This window comes from Urocampus carinirostris, chromosome 14, assembly GCF_059441175.1.
Source record: "Urocampus carinirostris isolate Australia breed hairy pipefish chromosome 14, RoL_Ucar_1.0, whole genome shotgun sequence".
NCBI lineage: Eukaryota > Metazoa > Chordata > Actinopteri > Syngnathiformes > Syngnathidae > Urocampus > Urocampus carinirostris.
The window spans coordinates 30,654,088-30,674,919 of NC_142362.1; the positions used below are offsets into that span (position 1 = coordinate 30,654,088).

Consider the following 20,832-nt stretch of genomic DNA (forward strand, 5'->3'; position numbering starts at 1 on the left):
CCACTACTTTTTCAAGTATTTTAGAAAGAAACGGTAGGTTTGACACAGGTCTATAATTACATAAGTTTTCTGGATCAAGGTTGGGTCGTTTCAGTGTGGGTTTAATGACGGCGGACTTAAAAGCAGCTGGAACTACACCTGAGGAGAGTGATATGTTTAAAATATTTAGAACTGAAGGTGCAAGAACGCCAAAGAGACCTTTAATAAGTGAACCTGGAAGCGGGTCGAACTGGCAAGTCGTCGGTTTGGCCGTATTCACCATCTGTTTAAGATTATCGGGTGACAGTTCACTAAAACGGACAAAATCCCTGGACAGCCACCATGTCGTGCATCTATAGATTTGAGTGCTTTAGTATGTGTTGAATTAATACTGTCTTTAGCAATTTCTTCCTGTATGCTTTGGATCTTCTTAGTACAGAAGACCATTATGTAGTGGGCAGAATGAGTGGAGCTATCTGGGATAGTCTGTTGCCTTGTGAGCGATGCTACAGTGTCGAAAAGGACCTTGGGATTGTTCTTTTGTGACGCAATCACCTTCGAAAGGTTGGCTGATTTTGCAGAGGCCAGGGCCGCTTCATACTTCAACAAACTATCACACCAGATTTGATGGAAAACTTCAAGCTTGGTAGCGCGCCATTTTCTTTCAGATTTCCTGCATTCAGGTTTAAGGGATCTAGTTTCATCATTAAACCAAGGTGTGCGTCTTTTAGGTCTTGATTTATGCTGGATGGGCGCTACTGAATCCAGGGCACTAGTCAGGGTAGCATTGAATTCATTTAGGAGTGGTTCAATGGAGCCTATGTAGGAAGAAAAGGACGCAACTGCTCCTGGAAGAATATCGGAGAGCTCAGAAACTGTGCCCGTGCTTATATTGCGTCCAGTGAATCCTTCAGTTTTTTTGGTACTACATTTAGCTAGCTCCTCAAATGTAAATGTAACTAAATAATGATCCGAGATAACTGTAGTACACGATAGCACCGTCATGTTTGAGGTTGAAACTCCTCGAGTCAGAACCAGAACCAAAAAAGTTTTTTCTATTCAGTGAAAATGCAATAAGCGATGCAAAGTTAGTTCTCTTTCAAATGAGACAATGAACATCTTTAAATGATCTTTTTGCCTGCCGTGTTCCAAGAAGTAATACAAAGCATCTGTGTCACACTTTTCCTGCCACGTGCCTTGAGCCAAAAACCTCAATGCCTGTGGATGAGCCTCATATTCGGGTGTTTTTTTTGCCCCCTTTTTTGGGGGGTTTAAAGAAAAACATAGCAGTAGAGTGTTCCCAGACCTAATAAGTTTGGAAAACACAAACATGCAATTCGAATGGTGCTGAGTCAGACACTGCTTTTGGCTGCTGTTTGGTTGAAGGCTCGTTACAACAGCAGGAATTGGCTGGAATTTGAAATACTGCTTTATTGCTAAAAGAACGTTCCCCTTTTGGGGTTAGTTTGTACATTAAACCCACCTGAAACTTGGCAACCTTATCTGGACATGATTCGAAAGTGAATTCTGAGAATTTATCTGCATACATCACAAATACTGAAAATTATGAGATACTGACTTATGGCGATCCACGAAGCAGGACAATGCTTTTCTACATTTAAGTTTTTGTGGTTTTAAGGATTGTCTCTTTTAGGCAAAAAGATGCGGGAGTGGCTTCTGCCCAAATAGAAGATAATTTAGCATCTGAGATGACTATATTTTACAAACTGACAAAACATGTGGTGTGTTATTTACAATATTTTTCTTTCCTGCACCGAAATTTGGTGGCGTCTTCTTCTACTTTGTAAACCAGTTTCTATGCTGAGACCCAACATCTTTTAAGCTGGGCTCTGGGCTCAATTTCTCCTACGCTAAAGCTAGTGCTGTTGCTTCTTCATTCCTGAAAACTCTTTTTGGTTTTCTCTGCACTAAAAACTACCGACATTTTCTAATAGACCAAAAACTATCCTTTTACAATTTTTGTTTTGTTTTGAGTGCTGAAAGCTAGTGTTGTCTCGAAAAAAAACAACTACAATGTTGTCTTCTCCGACACCAAACGTTGTGCATGTTTTTCCACATGAAAGCCAATGATGTCTACTACAATGCTGAAAACATTGTTTCATTCATCAAAAACTAATCGTTCCTCTTTTATTAATAATGCTACTTCCGTCTCAAGGATTGTCATATTCCACATTGAGGTTGTTGGGTGGGGATAAAGGAGGTGGTTTTATTGCCTTACTCTACATTGAATCTTTTTATACCACATTTTGAGTGGCAATTTTTTTGCCGGAAAAGGGTTTTGCAAATCCATTTCATTTAATTTGATTTGATAATCTCCTATGTCAAAAACGAATCGATCTTCTTTTACTTGCTTGTGATGTCTCTATTAATTAGCATTTTCTCTTATACCAAAAACTGGTCGTTGATCTTCAATTCATAACACTGGCTTTGTCTAAAAAGCCAGCGTGATCTTAATCATTGCTAAAAACTATGATTTTATTTTATGCCAAAAACGAGTCGTTCCCCTACTACTCCTACTAAGCTAGAGTGGTCTTAAAGCCAATGTAAGAGAAGTTGTGGCCTAAATGTGCCTTTTATACTATATTCTATCCAATATATACTTTTATACTCTTATTATAACTTTATACATTTTTATTTCTATAGTGCTGAATAAGTGTGTGGTTTTACGATTTTGCAAATGCCTTCAGGGTCAGGAGAGTGGGTTTCCCAAGCCAAAAGAACTTTGTCTCTACAAGGTGAAGGCCACTGGCAATTCTCTCAAGACTCCTACCCATTTTCTCCAAAAGAATGTGCCCCTTATTAAAAAGCTACAACTTAAAAGCTAGCTGGCTAATCAAGATGACCTAGACATACAAAAGTTCCACTACTCATTTATTATACTTGCACGCCATCTGGCGACCAACATTATACACTGCATTTAAATATGTGATTCATGTCTAAACCAATACGATTCATTTCCTGTGTTCATATAAACCAATCGGATGTGAAGTTTACTTCTTCTGTTTTACAATACATGAGCTTTCTGAAAAACGAGAAGCGTGTTCTTCCTTGAGCCGATTCTGGAAGCACGTACCTCTGATGGAAGGGGCAATCAAAAACCCAAGTTTCCGACTTATGGCCATTTCTTCTTTCGACTACAATCTCAAGTTTTAACCTTGACAGCCAACATCACCAAGTTTTAAGCTCAAACTAATGTTGTTTTCTTCTGCATACAAAATGTGTGTCATCTCTTTTGGGAAAAGCTAGTCAGATTATTTTATACACCAAAAGCTAGTATACTGTCATAGTCAGTATCATGTTCTACAACACTAAAAACCATAGGCATCTTGTTCAAAACTTAAACAATCGTTCAGTAGTTTGTCTTAAAAATCAGTCTTCTTCGCCAATAATTTAATTGTCCTCCCTCTTCTTCATCTAAAAGTAGCATTATCAAAGTCTGGCTATGCAAAAAAAATTGCATCTTGGTAATGCCTTGTTGTCAGCTGTGAATGTATGTTTTGAGACAGAACAGGTTAGTGCATACAATACTTAGTTCTAATTCAAAATATTATTGGCATTACAAAAAAACTAATCATCCTAATGCAAAAACTAGGTCTGAAGATAAACTAAAATGAAGCAATTTCGAACAAATAGGAACAACCCTACTCTTGAAATGTAGAAACCGAATCGGACAAAACTCAATAGTATACTGTCCATGACTATTGCGCATGTTCAACCAAGTGCTTGGGGCCGGAGGCAACTTATTCACCTCTGTTTGGTACTTTGTGAAATTGTGACCTTCTGACCGCTTCGAAACAACACTGGTCCTTCTGATGATTTATAGTCATGCGATGCAGGCGTGTAACACGCTGAAAAGAGCCCTTTGAAGGCATCAAATCGAAGAAGGATGTAACAAAGCCTGAAGAGACACGAGACTTTATATAAATCAAGTCCTTGTGGTTCCTATTATTTCCTCTTCCTTTTTCGTGTTTAGACAAAATGCCACTTTTTTAGACATTGAACCATTGGAGATTGATTTTTTTTGTCTCATTACCCAAAACAAATTGATTATTTTTTGTGGCGTTTTTTTTCTCCACCCCCCTATTTAACTTGTCTGTGATAAGTGGGTCAGTAAAACAAACAAATGGATACAAATGGATCATTGTAATGACTTTTGTCCCGTGCTTCTGTTCAAGCAATCAATGAGTTTGATTGGTGGCAGACAGTGAATGTTTGGAAGTGTGTCAATCCGCTGCATGTTTTTGACCACTGCCGGTGGAATATGCCTAACAGTCTTCTTACTTCTAGTGCTGAGAACAGATTTTTTTGTCAGGCAGATTGAATGGCAGAAATGGAGGGTGAGGTTTTTATTCACAGTGGCCAATCTTGCTGTGTGAAAACTACAATGACCTTCTCTGATTCTCTGTCAGGCCTTCATTTAAATTCACATCAAGTCCAGAGTCGAACATAACTCGATGTATATTTCTGAAAGCTTTTTTGTTTTTCCGCTCATTATATATTCAAATTAAAGCTTTTCCGGGTATTTTGATTTTAAGAGCTGTTCCCATTTCATCTCGAATGATAAAACATTTCAATATTGAAGACAGATTTGAACTACTGCCACCACCTGGTCTGGAGGTATATATTTTGTTGTGCTGTTATTTAAGGTATTTAAGTGCACAATTGTTGTTTGAAAACAAGGTCTATGGTTTAGTAAACACTCAAAATAAGGAGGGAAGACATCATTGGATTTTTGAACTTGCAAGAAGAAAAAGTAGAGGACCCAAAACTCTATGAACCTGTTCTAAAATCCCTCCCCCGATTGTTAAAAAAAAAAATGTATCTCCTAAAAAGCAAATCCAAAAGCAGGTCCACCCTAAAGAGTGTGGGAATCAAATACATGATTGGCAAACAATGAAAGCGATGTATGGACAATGCATTATAGTCAATGAACAACAGTGTGGAATTATAGTCAAAATAACCAACTGGCATCTTATGCTATCTCCTTTGCAGATGTTTAATATTAAAAAAAAAGAAGTCATCAGTCAGTAAAGTACAATGCAAAACCTCACTGCTAAAAACGAACAAACATGTTTAAAAATATATTCTATATTATAATTTTACATGGAGCAAGCACGTGTAAGTATTATATGTGGTAGGATTTGAGGAGCCAGGCCAGAAATTGATGATCAGTTTTTGTTTTGTTATATTGTGCTTTCACTTTTGTCATTGTTTTGAGTAACTATTCAAATATACGGCCTGCAAGGGGGTGGGCACCGCCAGTCTGTACTTGCCCAAGACATCACATAGGAAGTGGTGTCCCTACGATTCCGGCAGTTAGGGGATCCGTGAGTGGTAAGGGTTACTCAAATTGACAAGATTTTTTTTTATTTGTGTGTTATAAGCCGTACAAATAATTAGATAATAAGTATGACAGAGACATGACATAAGATAAGTTGCTACTGACCAACGACAACTAAGCAGAAACGTTTAGCAAAGATAAACTAAGTAGTGATGCAATCATTACGAAACATTGTCATTTGTGCATTTAAATCATTGATGGCACGTGGCAATTTAAGATAGAACTTTAATATTGCAGGGATTTTTTATCACTAGTTTTAAGTGTATGTTGTTTTACGATTTGATCTGCAATTAAACAAATACTGTTGAGGTTAAATGTAAAAATTGTGTTAACTGAAAGTGTCAGCAAGTGGGAAGAAGCAATTGTAGTGTCTGTTTTTTTTATGCAACTTCTACCTGAATGAAATGGTCACCTAGATGAAGGTCTGGGAAAATGTATATTTCCTTGTCTTAAAGAGACAGGATTTATGATCTTAATTTGTTGAAAAAAGAACATTGATTTAAATAATTTATATATATATATATATATATATATATATATATATATATATATATATATATATATATATATATATAATATGTGTGTGTGTGTATAATATGGTATATCATCCGCATTTATATATTGCTTTTCAAATCAATGAAAAAAGTGTTTTGCAATGTCCTTCACACAAACAAGAATAAAATCAATTAACACCTATAAAATCACCCATATTATCCATCCATCCATTATCTGCACGGCTTATCCTCAATAGGGTCGCGGGGGTGCTGGAGCCCATCCCAGCTATCTTTGGGCAGTGGGCAGGGGACACCCTGAACTGGTTGACAGCCAGTCGCAGGGCACACAGATAGACAATTCGCTCACTCATTCACACCTAGGGACAATTTGGACCGGGCAATTAACCTGACATGCATGTTTTTGAAATGTGGGAGGAGTGCCCGTAGGAAACTCATGCAAGCACGGGGAGAACATGCAAACTCCACCAGGAGGTTCGATCTCATGACCTCAGAACTGTGCCGCACACGCGCTAACCACTGCATCGTCGTGCTGCCCTCACCCATATTATTCAAATGAGTGCACAGTACTCAACCAAAGCTGTTTGAGTAAATACTTTGATGTAATCACTTCAATTTCCACATTTTTATAAATATGCATTAAAAAAATATATACTCGTCAAGAAATTACATAACATGTGCCTCGCCTAAGAGGAGATGACATAACTAACCGCCATCTTGCTATTACCTCACCCTAAATCATCACTTTATCAATAGTTTGTATTCTTATTCGTTTTTTTTAAGGCCTTTGTTTTCGGTTGCACTACACCATACAGCAACATCTAGTGGTCAAATAATACACACTGTTCCTTTAACTAAACAACCTTCTTTTTGGCTGCAATGTTGTCACTATTTACTTGAAAATGTCTTACTTGTATATATGTAATTTGAGTGTCTCATTAGTCTCAGAATTGCAAATTCCATTGTGTTGGTAACCACATGTCGCAACCATGTAACCCTAGCACGCATGAGAATACTTGAAATAATCCCTTTAAATAGTATTTCCATTTTGGAGGGGATGGTGCTCATTATGTCTCCCCCAGTGCTTTGAATCCCGCCCATTTATTTTGTTATGGAACTTACGGTGCAATTAGATTCGGGCTATTAGAACATAAAGATTCAATAAACATCTTAAAGTAACCATAAAAAGAGTTCAAATGGAGCCTTTCGTCTTTACAAGCGTGATGTCACCTCTGTTGGTGTTCAAGAAGAGGAAAAAAAGTCCGAAGATTAGCATGCCCATTTGTTGTGGTGTTGTGGGATCCCTGCTAAGTTCGCTTCCCTGACCCCTGAGGCTCCCCCTTTTTCTTCCAAGTCTGGTATCCGTGAGAAGACCCCAATCCGGCCCCCCTTTTTGCCCCTGTCCCACCAGCTGAAAGACTTTTCTCTCATTAGCATGCCCCCAAGGGCAACACTCTTCACGTCGTTGCCAGGATCTTCTTCCCCCTGTCGGCCCTCTCCTGTCTGTTATTTAAAACAAGCAGCTTTGTCCAATCATTACCTCTGGTTTTCTCTCCAACCTTTTTGCTGTTTTGCCCAAAAACAAGAGTCACAACAGATTATGGCTGCAATTGTGGTTTTTCAGACCAGTATTGCAATATTCAATTTAAAAAGACAAGTGCATTTTCTGTGCTAGTTTTGTTTTATGTGAGTACTTAATCATAGTGGCATGATTTAACCTTAAGAAAAGAGCACCCTCTTCTGGGAACCATTGTTAGCGTTGCGGTATGCATACCTGTCAACCTCCACCGCTCCATGCCCTTACAAACTGTCGTATTTTCCCTTACAAAATACAAAAAAATCTTACACCATATTTATGTAGTTTAAAATGTTATATTGTACACGTGTTTCGTTCTATCATTCTGTACATATTCTTAATAATAAAATAAAAAAAATAAAAATCAGGAACAATTGTTATCAGCGTAACTAAAATATCCATTGATAACACTTTCAATTTAAATTTGTAAATCAAGATATTTTTTGGAGGAAAAAATGAGTTGGCATTTCTATTTTGTAAACCAAACCACAATATCAACTATTGATGCTTCTATTTTAAATTTGAAACAGACTATTTAACAGGGACAGAAAATACAAACCTTGCAGCCTTGTGACTGGGAAACATGTTTTTCATAAGCCTTGTTGAAGGTATGTTGTACTCTACGATGAAATGGCAAAACATCACTTCTGCAGCTGTTGAGGAGTTGTAAGGTGTAGTGCCTAATTTTGACGCCCCTGCAAAATCCCCCCCCCCTCGCGCTTCCGACAATAGCTTTATTGTTTTAATAAGCTTATTATATAGAATACGATCGGAAGCGCAGCAAAATGCGCGTTCACGCGAGAGGGGAGGATTTTGCAGAGGAGTCGAAATTAGGCACTACAACGGCAGACGCATGCGCACATTAGCATCAAACCGCTCGCTTCGTTTGCAACGAAAAAAACGATACCGAGATAGAGGCTACCGCGGCAAACTCGTTAGACTTGATTGATTTGCCGTTTTGTGATAGTCGGTGTATACCGGATAGTGCCCATAGTTGACAAATTTGCGTTTTTCCGTACAGATTTTCTCGTACGTCGTACACGTCTTAAAATGCATAATAAACGTACTTTGTATGGCAAAAATGTACAGGTTGACAGGTATGGGTATGTTCACACGTGAGTGTGTGGCATAGCGTGCTGCCTGCAAATTTTGCCTCACCTTTATTGGGTACTGCCATTGAAACTGATTGGCCGACGCCGTTAAAACCTGAAGTGTGACCGTTCTGGTTGGCCAAACACACCATCACTCAAATATCAAAGGGGCAAAAAAGACGAACATGGAACCATAGGTCACTGTAAAAACGTAGTGTCTTGCGATTACATAATCACACTACGTCACTTCAAGATATCGGTTGGTTTTCGGTTTTTCGTGCGGCTGTTACGGCCATACAGCGGATACATGCTTCAGATCGCCGACACCTCTTTGAGCTCACATGGGAGATTTCTTGACAGCTCAAAGTTTTATCTTACTGTTATCCGGCTTATTCCATCTGGAATCTTATGCCCCTTTTCCACTGCACGCTTCTGGCCTTCCTCGCCTTGCCCGGCCTTTTTGGGTTCTCATTGTAAAAAAGTAACCGGTTCTTAGTCCCTGGGAGCCCGGTCTTGGGTACCCCCTTTGTTGTGGTTCTATACCCTGGACCGGGTAGTTAAACATCACGTGCGTCACTGCCGATCACAGATTGGTGCGTTACATTGGGGCATTACTGAGCAATGATTGTTCAGAGAGGGTAGTAGATAAAATAAGGTTCAGTTCGTCCTCCACATCATTTTTGAAATAGCGTCGCATGCTTGTATTTTGCCGCATCGAACACTGATTTAAAATCATAGCTACCGCGCGAAATTCAGATCATGGTCTCCTGATGAGATGCAGTGTTTCCTGACATTAATCTGCGACGAACAAATCCAGCGGGAACACGAAAGGGCTTGTTTAAATGTGAGTGTGCTTCTGGTTCTTGCCGAAGATTTTAGCTAAATATTTGAGCCAAATATGACGCTGAAATGACATCAAAACGCAAGCACCGAACTATAATGGAAAACGTACCCAGGGAGAACCCGGGAGAGGTCAGGCAAGGCGAGGAAGGTCAGAACCGTGTAGTGGAAAAGGGCTTTTAATACATTGATTTTCATGGGGATACTTTGGTTTTTGAAACAATCTGGGCGCAATCCGCTTGGTTCACAAGTGATGCTAATGCTAAGTTGGGGACAATAATCGACTGCAATTATCCCAATGCCAGAAAATAACAGACTACAGCAGTGCGTCTCAAAAAGGAAGTAGGACTGTTTTCAAATACACAATAAAAGTACTATTGAATAATTTATTGAGGACAGTGTGTAATATTTGCCCACATTGTTTGCAACGAGACTAGATATCCTGAAGTGCCCTGTCTAATTTTGTTGCAAACAATGGTCGCTAAGTTGTTATCTATTATATCCTATCCTATCCTATCCTACCTTTTCCAATACAGATGCCACTGTATTGCTAAACACAACTGAAAAGGAGTGCTACAGAGAACACGGAAGCATACAAACTATGGAGTGACCTAACAGCATCAATTTTCTTTCTACATTTTATTGCCCAGCCTTTCTGGCTTTTGTGAGAACGCTTAGCAGCAAGATGGCGGGCAATCATGTCAGCTCCCTCTCGGGGAGCCTCATGTTATGTAAAATAAATACATATATATTGATCTATGAGCATTTAAAACAAATTATACTACACGGGTTTTTGCTTATTATTCAAAGACAGACAGAGATGGGCGGATCCAACTAGATGTTTGATCTTACTGTACACACGGTCCAGTGTTTTTTTTTTCCCTAATTCGCGTAGCATCTGCATATTGATGAAAAAAAAGGGACACAAAAACTGGTACAGTATATATATACATATATATATATATATAATATAATATAAAGGTGACATGAAGCATAACGCCGCAGGATTAGAGACAAGCTCAACCATTTACACAAACCCTAAACCGAACATTGAATCAGTCGTAATTGCGTGTTCTGCTTGCGGTACTACGGTTACCTCTCTGTGCTTCACCCACCCCCACATTACTATTGTTGATGCCTAGCTCCAGGTAAGACGTTTTGATCTGATAATCCTTCTTCATGGCTATCATCTTTCTCATTGAGGCGCTCTCACAATTCGATCACTCAAACCACCTTTGATGGCGACTTGCAGATATTTTATTGTATTTATTGTTGTTATTTTTTTTAATTCACAATTGTTTTCTTTTCAGTCTTTTTAAAGTGTTTATCTCTTTTATCCTGGAGTTCCATGTTTAATCTTGTTGCAAACAATGTTCACTATGCTCAAGACTATCTATCTACCCTGGTCTTATCCCTCAAGAGGGGTGACCGACAGCAAGACAAACACATACAAAAACAAAGAAAATAAAAAGAGAAAAAGGAGCAAAATACACACACAAAAATTGTTGGACCATGGCCAGCCCAAATGCCCAAACACCCAAACAAGTTAAGCACCTCGGCAGGATGATTTCGTCCCTCCAGATGAAATGGGACACAAGAAAGTGGCCATGTCACTCAGGTCAGGGTGCCACAACACACTCTTCTGTTCAACAGCAGGGCCTGACAGCTTTCACTGGTTTACCCCTACCGCATCATACGGGTGCCCTGCCCATCCCTTTGAACACGTCTAAACATCCCACTATCCTTACAACACCTCTCCTCTTATTCTAATCACCAAAAAGAGCACTAGCTTCCACTATATTTAGACCTCTTTCCTGCAGTGCACTCATAACACCATCCATCCACTCTAATCGCGGCCTTCCTCTTGGTCTCCTTCGATTTACTTCTGCTCTGTAGATCCTTTTCAACATTCGCTCCTTATTTTATCCTCTCCATGTGTCCAAACCAAACGAGTACTCCACACCAGTGCTTAGTTCCACTACTACTCCAGTTCTGTCTCTCACAATTTAATTTCTCAATCTATACAGTCTTGTCACTCCTAACATACTCAAACATCTCAGAAACGTTTAATTTCCTTCTCAAATCTGCATTGAGGCTCCAATTCTCTGCACCATACAACACAGTCGGCACAATCACACTCTCATACAGTCCCCTCTTAACATCCATACACATACTCTTGTTACTCATCACTCTCCTCAGAGCATCAAAAACCTTGCTTCCTTGAACAAAGAATGACAATACAAAGGAAATTATTATTATTATTATTATTATTCACTCCGTGCAATACCTCGCACTTTATTCCACCAACCGCAGCCACACCACAACCCAAGAACCTAAAGGTTTCAACTTCTTCCAGCACCTGTCCATGCAACCTTGTATTGTATTGTATTGTATTCTATTCTATTCTACTGGTGTCATTACTGTGGTATTTAGGGCTTCCTCTAGGGCTCTGCAGAAGAATCACTTGCTAAGTAGAGTTTGCTGTATTTAACTTGTTAGTGCAGTGTGCTCATTGTAAACGTTCGTCCGTGGCTAGACAAAGTGCTGTCAGTGGTTATCAACCATCTCTTGCAAAGTAAACAAGGAGGCCGCTTTTGACAGATTTCCCTTCACTTAGACTGTCCGTGTCTCTGGAGTAAGGCCATTAGAGTCATCAAGCATCTACTAATGCTCCCCCTCAAAGTGGATCCAGTGTGGAAAATAAGACTCATAGATATGTTAGGGTTTTAGCGGCACAGCCGCAGGGCTAGCGAACAATAGTGCGCTGTAAACGCACACATCTGTTAGCAATAAGGGTACTTTTTTTTACGGCGATAGGAGCCGGCAGGGGCTCAAGGATGACATAAAGCATGTGGATTTCTGCATGCTTACATGACAATCTCATAAAATAGAAGAAAAAGTGTATTGAGATGAATACCTGAGTCATGCTGAAAATATTTCGGTTTAGATTTAGTGACGACTTTATGCTCCCTTTAAAAAGTATTTTAAATTCGTAAAAAAATGATCTGTTAAGGGAAAAAAAACCAATGTCATTATTTGACAAAAAAAAGTAACAAAATGTGAAATACATACAAATTTAAAATGAACTAAAATACATCAAAATTAAAGAAGAAAAGTGAAAAAAATAGCCAGTGGAGTTTATTTTTTGCAATAGAGGTGCTTTAATTAAGAAGCGGGAGGCAAACGAGCTCAACACCAGCTAAATAAAATTTATAAGAAGACAAAGCAGTACTGGGCAGTACGGCGGAGCAGTGGTTAGCGCGTGTACGGCACAGTTCTAAGGTCTTGTGATCCGTCTGTGTGGGTTTAAATCCAGCTACCTGACTTACTGTGCGGAGTTTGTATGTTCTCCCCGTGCTTGTGCGGATTTCCTCCGGGCACTCCGGTGTCCCCCCAAAGACATGCATTTCAGGTGGATTGGCCGGTCCAAATTGTCCCTAGGTGTGAATGAGCGAGCGAGTTGTCTTCTTCTGTGTGCCCTGCGATTGGGTGGCAACCAGTTCAGGGTGTCCCCTGCCCACTGCCTGATGACTGCTGGGATGGGCTCCAGCACCCCCGCGACCCTACTGAGGATAAGCGGTGCAGCTAATGAGATGAGATGAGATGAGACAAAGTAGTACTGATAAATTTATAAATAATACACTCAAAATAGGGTGAGAAGACATCAATGGATTTAGAACTTGCAAGGAGAACAGAAGACCCAGTCCTCAGATGAAAATTCCAACCTGTTCTAAAAGGTCCTCCCCCCGAGCCCTCGGTTACAAAAAGCAGATCAGCCATAGGGGTTTGGATATCAAACAACAGTAACATGATTGGCTAAAAGTGACGATGATATTAATTGCGCATAATAGTCGAAATCAAGATAATATAACAGTCAAAACAACAATTATTGAGCAAAAATAACAAACATTTCTGCACAATAATAATAGATAATAGAACAAACAGCCCTGGCATTCTCAGCAAACTTCTCTGCAGGTGTCAGACCGCAAAAACAGAATAAATCAATATATGATTTATTTATCATTCCTCCTTTTTTATATCACAAAACAAAACATATTATAAGCAGTATTTATTGTCAAAAAAATATTTACTTAATAAATACCTTTTACCCAATTAAAATGTATTATCAAAGGCACAGTCAGTGCTTCCTAGTGGTAAATACAATCATTCATCAAAAAACAACAACATTGATTTAAATAATACGCAAAATACGTAAATGTGCAATTTTTAATACTTCAAAGTCAAGAGATTTGTATGTATTTTCATGACATGAGGATCACTTAGAGAGAGCCGACATGATTGTCTGCCATCTTGCTTCTGACGGTACTCTAAAAACCAAAAATCTTGCGAAAAGTTGTGCAAAAAAATGAGGGGAAAAGGGGGTCTGGTTTGGTCTCTTTGACTCGCCGTAGTATTATTCCATGTTCCTTCTAGCACTAGTTTTTGGTTCTACGACACAATATAGCACCATCTATACTATTGGTCAAAAAATACACTTTAAAATGACAAAACCAAATGAATCCCTTCACACCACGTGGGCAGTGTACTTTAGCACTTGGATGGCACAATGGCAATATTTTTGCAAAAAAAGCAAATACAAAAAAGAAACTTCACAATTCCTAAGTTTTGGCTTCAAATCTTATTCTCATTAAAAGATTGTATTGTCAATTGCTTTTGTCACAAGTTGACTACCCTTAACTACCTGGTATTGTCGGGGCCACCTCCTGTAGTGTGTCTTGGGCAAGTACAGGCTGGCATTGCCTAGCCTTCTTCAGCCCGTTTTTTTGGGTAACTGTGTGGTTCCCCACTTGAAACAGATGGTTCTGGTTTCCATGGTAACCGGTAGCAAGAGAAACCCCCTGATCTGATTCAGATACATCCATCCATCTTGTCAATGTTGTTTTTCAGTGTAACGCACGCAACAACATCGCAATACATGTAATTGTATAGGTTCAACCGCTTAGAGAAGATTAGAGCACGGAAACGGGAGGTTGAATGGGTCACGTAGAGGGGCTCCAATTTCTTGGGTAGAAATCTCCATTTGGCAAAAATCAGCTGGTGCCAGGACCCGGCTCACCTACTGAACTTATGTTGCCGAGCACATAATGGATGTGTTTTAATTGTGTGAGAACAGTGTATTTATCCTTTCCAGCTGTTCTGAACTTAGTGGTGATGATGGACCGCAGTCATGTTGTGGTTGCTGGTGAAGGATATTGATGATCAGGGGGGGTTAAGGGATTTTAGGGTGGGAGGCTGCAGGAGGATTATTTCGTGATGTCTCCGCAATGATAAAAAGCAGATATACCAACCTTGGCGGTACGGCGGGTTAGTGGTTATCACGTGCGCAGCACAGTTCTAGAGTCACGGGATCAAATCCAGCTGCCAGCCTTCCTGTGTGGAGTTGCATGTTCTATGTTCTCTCCATGTTTGAGTGGGTTCCCTCCCACATTAAAAAAAACATGCATGTCAGGTTAAATAATTGACTGGTTCAAATTGTCTCTAGGTGTGAATGAGCGAGTGAGTTGTCTGTTCCTGTGTGCCCTGCTATTGGCTGGCAACCAGTACAGGGTTCCCACTGCCCGAAGACAGCTAGGATGGGCTCCAGCACCCCCGCGACCTTGTTGAGGATAAGCGGTGCGGATAATGGATGAATTCCGACCTTGGATTTTTGATTCAGATCTTAACCCAGGGGTTGGCCTCAACAACCTCCGCCGTGGTTCCCAGCAGAACTCGCAATAGACTGGACTATGGAGGACATACCCTGCTATTTGTAGAAATAAATGCCTACAAATATATGCCAAATAAATAAATGAAGACAACATTAAATCACGTCATACCTATATATATGACATAAATGCCATTTAATCATTTATTCCTAGATTTTGTCGTTTATTATGTCATTTATTTATTTCAGGATTTATTTTATCTGTATTTTCGCACAACAAAATTTTATTTAAATGAGGAGGTAGGTGGTCCAGTTGCCTGAGCTTTTCACCTATTGGTTGATCAGTGATGAACAAATGGGCTACTCCACCAATCAAACAATGGCTGAAAAGTTCGGACAGTTTGACCTGCCCCCTCCTTTGAGTAACATTATGCGACAAAATAAGCGACAAACTACCCAACTAAAGACAGGACAACTTTTGCGACAACACGTGACATCATATATAACAATATAAACCAACCTACACGACAAAATATACAACAAAATTTGCGACGAAATACATGACAAAACAAATACTGAGATAAATAAATGACAAAATAAACGACACAATGCAAGAACAAATGAATAAATTGCATCTATGCATGATAAAACATGTGACTCAAAACATGACAAAACAGTTGACTGAATACACGACAAAATAAATGTATTTATTCATCCATTTATTTCTGCATACGGCAGGATTTGTCCTTCATCTTCAAAAGCACAGACTTGTGCACAGAACAGCCTTTGTTTGAAAACTTCTTGGCCTTTGCCGCTGTTATTTTATTTTTCTTTCTCACGAACAATGACACGCACAAGCATCCTTGTGATGTGAGCGTGACAAATAAAGATCAGAAAAAAACAAATCGTCGTCTTGATGCGATCGTTTTGGCACCATGTGAAAGTCATCAAAGGCGCATGTGCCAATGTGATTTTTATTATGGCCTCTGGCATATGTTAAAAGTCAAACTTTATAAAAAAGAAACATTATATAATGTTTATCTTAATGCGTAGGAACTGCTCCACCCCCTTATGAACATTTATCTTTATAGATAATACAACTAATATAATTTATTGGGTACAGTTTACTTTTTCACTGCTGTACATGAATCAAACCCACTTGCATGCTCCTAGAAACAAAATGGACCCCTGCACACAGGGGTCACCACCCTGTGAACTGTGTGTAGTCAAACAGCAGGCAACCCAATAGCTCCTCATTTTCTTCTTTTAGAATACATTTTTTCCCCTAAAATAAATAAAAAGCAAATATTTGTGGTGTTAAAGTTATTCAAATAAAAAACAAAACAACTTTGAATCTGCCTGTTACCATTCTTGTGGTCCCTTCTTATTTTTCCATAAAGACTCCGCTTTGAGGTTGCTCCATCTTGCATAAATCTAAAGGAAAGATAAAAAAACAAAACAAAAGTGGACAGCAAGTAAGATAATCACACAAAGAAATTGCTAGCATTAGAAGATTTTTTTTAACGTGTCCTCACACTCTTACCTTGAGTCTCTTCAAAATGTTTTTATTTATTTGTTTTGTATGTTTAAAACATAAATATTTTAGACTTTTATTACATTTCATGCATGAAACATACAAGTGGCAATAGGTGGTGCTAGAGCCCCTGCCCTTGCAGTAAAAAAAAAACCTTTTTAAAGGTTCTTAAAAATCCTGATTATGAAATGTTTAAGTGATGTAAATTTTTAATTAGTTTGTTTACATTTTATGCATAAAACATCCTAACGGCAATAGGTGGTGCTAGCGATCTTGCCCCTCTGCCCGCTTTTAGAAAAGTGCCCTTTTTGAAACTTGTAGTAAATTATTATTATTATAACACAGTTAATTGGAGTCAGAATTACTGAAAATATATTTTAAAAACTGTGCACCACCAATCTATGGGCATAAAATCTGTATTTTCTGCCATGTTTTGGGTTTACATCACTGAAAAAAAAACTAAGGAATTGACATTTGGTAGCCTCGTGTAAAATGTTCTGCTGTCCAAATTTGGCACATTGCTGTCTTTTCTAAACTTTTGCAGCTGGGGGAAAATTTCCTCCAGACAAAGTGGAAAATGTACTGTTGTTGGAGCAATGACCCACTTTGTCCTTCATAAATGTTGAACTCGTTCTTAAGACGTTTATAGAATTGTATGAATAAAGGTCAGATTCCATTTTACTTGTGTGCATTTTCACATTGTGTATTCTTATATCTTTATATTCATTTTATACTTTTGCACTATCCCTCTCCCATGCCACTGAGCGGCAGGTATCAATACTGAGTATCGGAGTGCACAGAAGTGGGATCCAACATCCATATTTTAAAGTACTGCTGATTCAAGACTGTAAAATAAACTTAAAAAAAACTTGAGAACTTGAGGGCATTGTGCGCATGGGGGCCGTTTTGTGCAGCCCACAGCAGTTTTTTACGTATTTCCGCAAGTATATATTTTATCGTTGAATATATATCGTTGTCAAATCCCTGCAGCTGCAAAAGCCATCTGGATTACACTCTTGGGCAAAGAACGCTATTTGTGTAGGACGACTGCTTGTAAACTTCTCAGATGTTCAGTCAGGACAAAAAAAGTGCTGGCAGCCCCCCATCACCTTACCTCCTTTTTCGAGGTGCATGTCTGGCCTGGTTGATTCTTCAAACAGATTTTTTTGTCAAATACATGATGATCATGGAAAAGTCGATGTTTATACTCCACATGTGGATAGGCTCTTATTATTTCATTTAACAAGAGAACAAGGTTCTACCGAACGTATCCCATTATTTCAACGAACGGAATAAGACCTTTGTTTCCCAACCTGAATGATAACTGGGCAAAAGAAGGTAAAACTTAGAGGATAATCATTTGCTACTTTTTCAAAAAGTGGACCCACCTTCTATTCACTCACCATCGCTCGATTCAGTCCTTCTTTAGAATGTCGGGGTCACCATATGAAGAACAGATTTCTCTGCCTGTCACGACCAACACGAAGGGTAGACCCAATCGCGTAACGTTTCTCACAAGATTTATTGAAAGAAGGAGGAAGGGCTGGGCCCACGATCCGATGCTCGCTGGACGCGGTAAGCAAGTCGCTCTCGCACTCGGATTGTGATCCGAATACGGAAGTGGATCTTCCGTTGCGAGCGATGGCGGTGTCAGGGGAGGAAAAAAAAGTCTGTAACCGGGACAGGGAGAGCAAAAACATGGTCGGAAACTAGTCGTAAGCCAGGACGGGAGAGTAGATGTAGTCGGGATCAAAAATGGGTCGTAAGCCGGGACGGGAGAGCAGACGTGGTTGGGATCAAAAACAGGTCGAAGCCAGAGACAAACGGGAGTAAAAACGGGACAGGCGGGAGTCAGGGTCAAAAAAGATTTGCCTTGTATAAACAGAGGTTTGCAGACGGACTGACAACAGAAGAGTGACAGGTCTGGGTTTAAGTAGGGACAGGGAGCCAATCAGATAGCCCACAGCGGCTGCCGCCAAATGAGCGGGGACTGATGATTCCAATCGGTAATCATGACACTGCCTCCTTGTGTTTGTTTAAAATCTGTGCTTTGGAATGGAATTGACCAGTTTTTAAAAATATTTTTATTACAAAACTACAGGCAAAAACCAAACAGAATCTTTTAGAACAAGGCTGTTTTCACAAGCGCACATTCAAAATGGCTGACAATCTTTTGTATACTGTACCTAAGGGACGGAACACGGCGGGATATGACTAGAACTTAACATAAGTCAGTGGAAAATTCCCCAAATCCCTGCTTCACACCAGTCTTTTGGTAGACAGAATCCTGTAGGAGGCTTGGTAAGGTTCAAGACCTCCATCCCAACAGTGAATCAGAAAACTTCTTGAAACAATGTACAGTAGAGACTTTATCACGACTAGGTTAATGGATATATTGTGGCGACAAGTGAAAAAAAAACAAGAAGAAACTAAGTGCATTTAAATATATAGATAATTATGAGGTGCATTAACGACCACTAAATGAATAATTCAATTTAAAAAGTTGATGTGATTATTCAATTATGACTCTCTGCGGTATCACATTTCAATCTTACAACATGACCTGGATCACAGCGACCCATTCAGGATATTTAGTATTTAAAACTGTCACGGACCAGGCCAGGAAACAGAATTTAGAACCCAATAGCGTAACATAGTCACAGTTTATTAGGGAGAGGAGGAATGTACGCACACTCGATCCGGGGATCGATGGTCGCGGAAGTGGATTCAAATCCGAACAAAAAAAGTTGTCAAAAAACAAACGGATCAGGCCAAAAACAAAACAGGATCAAACACAGGAAGAATCACAGAACTAGGCATTTAACACAGAGTTTATCAGGAGACTTGCAGAAGTCTCACAGACGCTCAGACCACTAATGGCTCAAAGGACCGTGTTTAAGTACACCCAAGGAGCAATTAGTCTCAGCCGGTGTCCATGGGTAGGGCCAATTGGGCGCTGTGGCAACCGCGACAGAGCCTGGCGCCACCCGGCTGGGACCAACTGGGCGCCATGGCAACAGTGACAAAAACAGATATGAGTATCAGTTTCAAACCTACCAAATAGTTTAAGTACATCCATGTCCAAGTATTTGCTACTCACACAACTGATGTATCAAGGCTAATATACAGTGGTGTGCAGCTTCCCCTCGAACCACTTTGCAGCTGGATGGAATATCCTGTGTGAAGCATGAGCATATTTTTTTTTCCTATGACAAAATGTGTCCATTAAGACACATTCAAAAAAGTATTTTCAGGAAGCAGGCTAAAGTGGCTGGCACGGTATAACCCAGGAAATTGCATCAGGATGCAATTTGTATGTCTTCACAGGTCAAATTGACAAACTCGACTAAACCTCGTTTGATTGTTTTTGAGTACAATTTTAACGTTCTTGCGTAGATTTTTAACTTGTTCACTGCTGTCTGAATGCCCTGAATTGGGGTGCTGTGTGCCAGCGCCTTTTCAAAAATTCGACTGTTTTTGAAGTGCTATAGAAAATTAAGTTGTGTAGCAAATCGAGCATGAAACCCACTAAAGATTTAACCCCAGTACAAAATTTCATAATTTACCATACTTGAGTTTATTGTATCTGAATAATGGTAATTTTTGTGAAAATGTTTGTTTCTTGGGATTGTACAAAAAAATGTTTTAGGGAAAGGACTTATTTGAAACTGATACGTTCATTCTGTTTTTAATATTGAATAACTATCAAAGGAGATTGCTTAAGATTCCAGGCCGTTATTTTTCGGTTTTACCTCACTTGTTCGTTGTTTTGACTATCTATCGGCCAATCATGCTGCTGTTCTTTAAATTCCATACCCTTTCGGGCAGATCTGCTTTTGTAATATAGGATATTTAAAAAGGGCTCAAAGGGAGGCTCTTAGAACAGGTTGGAAGTTACTATCTGAAGTTTTGGCGCTCTCCTGTTCTCCTTGCAAGTTCAAAATCCACTGATGTTTTTCCTCCTTATATTGAGTATGTACTAAACTATAAACTTTAACAGAAATAGAAATTATTATTAATATTTTTTTGCATCTTTGACATTTCAAATATCCAAAAATTTCATTTTTGCCATACTGTGTATAAAAAAATACCCTAAACCTTGCTCGACAGGGGAGCGATTGCAAAGCTGTAGACGTTCACATAGCACCTTGGATGACCAAAATGAGAAGAATTTGCTGCAAAGTTGTGTCATTTAAAAAAAAGTAGAGGTCATTGTATTAAATAATCCCTGCCCCCCCAAAACACATACATTTGTCATGTTGTTTCAAACATT

At 39.3% G+C, this 20,832-nt stretch overlaps 1 protein-coding gene across 2 annotated transcripts in view; it reads left to right on the forward strand.

Annotated features, from left to right (window-relative positions):
• Window positions 1-20,832, forward strand: part of gpm6bb (glycoprotein M6Bb) — an 80,205-nt gene that overhangs the window by 36,867 nt on the left and 22,506 nt on the right. The window lies entirely within an intron of this gene.